Source organism: Protomyctophum parallelum (genome assembly GCF_964188405.1).
Source record: "Protomyctophum parallelum genome assembly, chromosome: 14".
Taxonomy (NCBI): Eukaryota; Metazoa; Chordata; class Actinopteri; order Myctophiformes; family Myctophidae; genus Protomyctophum; species Protomyctophum parallelum.
In genome coordinates this window covers 11,569,522-11,574,958 of record NC_139709.1, presented here as the reverse complement: position 1 = coordinate 11,574,958, position 5,437 = coordinate 11,569,522, and the positions used below count along the sequence as shown (strand labels likewise).

Genomic DNA, 5,437 nt, shown 5'->3' with positions numbered 1-5,437 from the left:
TTTAAAAAGAAATCAGGAAAATAAAGTCATCTATAGCTGCAGCCCTACCTCACTGCTTAGTGCTAACCATTAGTCACACACACACACACACATTAAAGTTCAGACGGTGTTTGGTGCTGCCCTTCGTAGGCTCTCGTAAAAAATAATAAAAATAGATAACACAATGCAATGACAAACCTCAGTCCCACAAACCCCCTTCCCTTTCTTTGTAAATTGCCACTTAGACGACAGCAAGAGATGAAATTATCTTTTAATTTATATACACGTTTATAAACGAAAAAAAATATTTTAAATAAGAATGTAAATAAATGAATATAGAAGTATATAGTGCGAACCCTTTTGTGTGTGTGTTTTGTGTGCGAGTGCTTGTTTCCAGGGAGAGACAGAGAGAGAGAGAGAGAGAGAGAGAGACAGGGTGAGAGACATGGAGAGAGAGAGGTATCACGCGGGGAGAGGTTCAACAACGTGAATATGGACACTTTAAATAAAAGGACAATCGATCCTCATCCAGGACAATGCTTCCTCTCTTGACCATGATGCTCTCAGGTTTCCAACGGCAACGACCCCCCCACCCCCTTAACGGGGCGGCGAGGAAGTAGGGGTGGACACTATACGTTGCCGACATAACCAGCAAAGGGGAGCCATTCGTTTGTTCGTTGGTTCGTTGGTTTTCCGACGACACAAGCGTAGACAAGACAAGACAAGAAAGAAACGGCAAAGACGTTGTTACCCCCCCGCCCACCCTCCTCTCTCATCCTGGCGTTTTCGGACCGAGAGAGAGAGAGCGATGATGATGATGGTGATGATGATGGGTTTTGTGGTGGCACTCTGACAAAAACGAGGAGGAGACACCCGGAGGAGAGGAGAGGGACTGCAGGGACTCCTGGTGCTGGTGACACAGAAACTTGAGGAGGGGAGGAGGGTGGTGTGGGACTTCTTTTCCCCCGTGCAGCGTGCATCAAATCAGCGGTCTGTAGGGGGCGTTGCCGTGTCTTTTCACCCAGTGTGTGTCTGTTGGTTATACAGCAGTGAGTCTCCTGAACAGTGGGGTCGGAACCCGTTTGTGGGTCACAGACCCATTTGTTTGTATGAGTCACAATCCCATTTTCTCTTCCTGCATTTAAAAGAAATCATCTTTTCTTTTTTTTTTTTCTTTTTTTTTTTACCAAACAAAACGCAAATCTAACCATTAAAAAAAAGAATAATTTAGGATCTACAAGCTTGCACAACGTGGCACGAAACGCCACGTCGTGCGCTTGTAGATCTGCTATTTCCACACTTGTTTGGGAACCTATACAGGGTGTTGTTTATCGCTCCTCCCTCGCTGGTCGGAGCAAACGGCATATTTGTTTTTCTTTTTGTATATTTGCTGTTCCTCTCTCGGTCCCGAACCCCCTGAGAACCCTGTCCATGAACCAAGCACTTATCCTTCTTCCCTCTACTATAGGCACTATAGTCTGGGGTCAGAACAGAACAGAGCTCCTGGCTTCCCCCTCTCTCTCCTAAGACTTTTACTGATTTTAATAACGTTTTTTTTTTTTGATTCTTTTTTTGTACATTTTGTATATTTTATTGATTGGTTATTTGTAATGCTCTACGTTTGCATAACACGACGATGGCATTCAATTGCGCTTTTAACCACTTTTAACCTGTTGTCGCCCCTATTTTTTGGGGGGGGCGTGTCGTCGTAGGGGGGTCTAGTACCCCCCGTCTATGAGCTTCGTGGGCTTTGGTCTCGCGACAATTGTACGCATCATCGGGGCTCAAGTGGTCCTTTAAATAATACCTCAGATTTCAAGTATATACTCAAAAGCGTCTCGGTGGACAACAGTCGCTGTCAGAAAGGAAACCTGCGTCTTTTCGTATGGCCGGCCATTCGGGGAGCCAATAGGTGTTCTGCTCTGCCCTGTGACCTCGTTAGCGTTGGTTCACCAGTGTCTTCTACCAGCCTTGTACTCAAACACACCTACCTTTGCACCGAAGATGAGACCCGTAACCATGAATCACTGTGGATGACGTATACAGTAAAACTCTATTTTTTTTGTGAATGATGTTACTCACAAAGTGTCAAAGACCCTTCCCCCTAACCCCCCCACCCCCACCCTTAAGGGCAGTCCATACTCTCTCCGACCACCGAACTTTTCGTCGGAAAGCTCCGGTACAACTACAACATGACGTCACTTGCAACTTCTGAAACGCATTTCTCAGAATTTTTGTTCTGAAAGATGCACTCCCAGATGTTGTGACTCTCCGAACTCTACTTCGGAGAAAAAATAAAAGTCTGATCTTTCCGACGAAAAGTTCGGTGGTCGGAGACAGTATGGACTGCCCTTTACTCCTGATATTGAAACATGACCTTTACAAGACATAATGATCTATGAAAGTTTTTCTTTTAATCAGTTGAATAGAAGAAGAAAAACATTATCGGGTTTTTTAACATTTCTTTTTTTGTTGTGATTTCCATTTATTTGTCGAGTCTTTTATCCACTTTCTTTCTTCTTTAGTTGTTTTTTTTAAGAAGGATTTGGAAAAACGTCTGAACAAAAGATAAATAAGTAAATTGTAGCTTGTTTCCCCTCTCTTTCCCTATATGACAAAATGTACAAGAGGTATACGACTAGTCCAAGAGATTATAATGAGTCACTCAGTGGATACATGATATGTGCTTTTAAGAATGTAATAAAGTATTTCTGTTTCTTTTGAAATGTGTCTTAACTTTATTTCACATTGTGTATAGACTAGATTACAGTGGTGGAATAATACGTACTCACAGTACTTTTTACTTAAGTAAAAGTAGTAATAGTACAATGTATAACTATAAATGCTCTGTTGCAAGTAAAAGGTCCTGGATTCAAGGTTTTACTTGAGTAAAAGTACAAAAGCATCAACATATACGTGTAGTACCAAAGTACAAAATAAATTGTGTGAGCTTCTAGTTCGGCTTTTTCCGAAGTATAATAAAGTATAATATTGTTTGTTGCTATATGGTTGTTAAACCAACATCCGCCTTAATTCTAATGAGAGCACAAAATCTGTCTTAGAAGAGCCACCCATCGACTAATCTAATATATGGCAACCTTCCCCGTGTTTCTTCACTAGAAGAACACAGTTTGCCGGCCATGCTGCTACAGAGCTGACAATGAGGTTATATCTTCCCTTCTTCTCTGGAGTCCTGCCTCAAAGCAGACCAGACTAGAGGTAGAAAACTGTCGTTCCCTGATGTCATCGCTAGGGACACATGCATCAGTAAGCAGGAACTGGGGATGGCAATAAAAGACCGGAAAGTCTGGCGTGGCATTGTGAAATCCAGGATCTCGACCGCGGTCGAAAAATGATGTGTGTGAGGTGTGTGTGTGTGTGAGTGTGTGCGTGCATGCGTGTAATTGGTGTCTGTCGGTACAAAGGGGTGTGTGGGGGAGCTATATAAGTAGGCCTAGATCCGGAAATGGGCTTTTTGATTCATTGATTGATTTATTAACAGTTTGCAGAATTACAGTACATTTCAAGTACAACAACTGTTAACTGTGAGTGGACAACACCATAAAGCATTACACTTGTTTACAAGAGGGCTCACCATTTTCAATTCATCAAAACAATTAGAGACGTACGAATATACACAACTATATAGTCAAAACAGGAACTCATCATAGAGGTAAAAAGGGAAAAGAAACATATACAGTGAGGGGGAAAAGGAGTGGGTGGGGGTTTCAGATTGTACGGGGGCCAGTTTCTAATTGCAGCCATCCGTAGGTGCCCTTTGAGAGCGGTTTTGAAGGAGTCAAGGGATTGACTTAATGACTGTTGGTAGGGCGTTCCACATTTTGGTGGCATAGCAGCGAAATTAATTTAGTCCCTTGTTTGTGCCGAATCTGGGTTGCACATAATGGTTTGTTGAACTCCCTCTGGGCAAGTTTCATAATCATTAGAATGATCAATGAGTAGTTCAGGACTTCTCAAAGTGGGTGCCGTACGACGTGGCACCCTATAGGGTGACGTGAGAGGATCCTCAGTCTATACTTAGTAAAAACCGACCGAGTCAATAAACTGTATGATGTGTTCTTTTTCAGCCTACACTGACTACGCCAAGGGCCATATTTGCATCATCAGTGCTAAACCTCCTTATGCCGCCCTAAACTTCTTTGCCTTGTTTAGTATTTTGAAAAACATTTTTGACTACCGGTAGTTCAAATAGGTCTACTGTCTACAAGCTCACAACGTGTTGACGTAGATTGGCTATAGTTGAACAATTTTAATATGTCCATCAGATGGCAAGGGCTAGTATTTTTACCTATTTTTACCTATAAAATATATATACTCTAAGAAGGTCAAGGACGCCTCAGTTTGAACGCATGAGACCACTGGTTCAAAAACACGAAAAAAAAACGAATGTGAGCTGCTGTTTTCACTATAGTCGGGGTCCCGGGCAACTAATCTCTCTTTTGGGTCTCGACCTGAAAGGTTTGGGACCCACAACCACTGCATTATTTAGACCAGGGGTTCTCCACAGGTGGTCCGTGGACCACTGGTGATCTGTGGAGGTATTGCATGTGGTGGTCCCTCACCATGCATTTCCCTCCTATATATGTGTCCAGAAAAGGGCCCTTAGGCAGGGATGGATTAACCCCCACAACGGCCCCTGGGCCGGTAATTATTTTTGCCCCCCCCCCCCTAGCGCGCATGCGAGTTTCTTTTATGTTTTTATCAAATTTTTGACCTTTTTGAAAATCAATGGCCAACTAGAAAAAGTGCCCTTCTGGGCACAGGTCTCCACCAGGATAGGAATGTAGGACATTGCAGCTTGCCTTCATCTGGTGGTTGGATAAAAGGGCAACAAAAGTAAACTAGAGAGACTGTGTACCAATTTGCGCGATGTTTGGACAAAATCTGCAGGTGTACTGTGCTAAAACTTGTTTTGCACAAAGCGGCCTCCTGGTGGCGCTATAACAGGCCGTTCTGGAAATTTTGGGGCAGAGGTTCATCGTTGGCATCCAGGGAGTGTGTGCAAAATTTGGCATCGACCGGGTTAACGGTGCCGGAGATTAGCTGCTCACGGACACACACACGGACGGACGGACACACGGACGGACGGACGGAGTGCAAAACATACTCTCCCCCCATGCCTTCGGCCTGGTGGAGACAATGAAGGTCCCCTGCATGCAGGAGCTTTTTTCAGGGCCTCAAACCCATTACAGAGCATTACATATTCCTGAAGGGCCCCTGAGAGCCAAGGGCCCCTGGACCTCGGCACCATTATTGGCCCAATGGCTAATTTGGCCCTGCCCTTATAGGTCTGCCGAACAAGGTCCCACCCTCTACTAAATTAAAACCCAAAGGTGATAGATCATTTCAGGTATAGCCAGTGCTAATCTCTGGAATGCACTTTCACTTGCTCTGAGATTTGCACCCTCAGCTGACATTTTTAAGAAAATGTTACTAT

At 43.8% G+C, this 5,437-nt stretch overlaps 1 protein-coding gene across 1 annotated transcript in view; it reads right to left on the bottom strand.

The window, feature by feature from the left end:
* Positions 1-5,437, bottom strand: part of LOC310870597 (C-X-C chemokine receptor type 4-like) — a 277,312-nt gene that overhangs the window by 84,886 nt on the left and 186,989 nt on the right. The gene's annotated exons all lie outside the window — the stretch shown is intronic.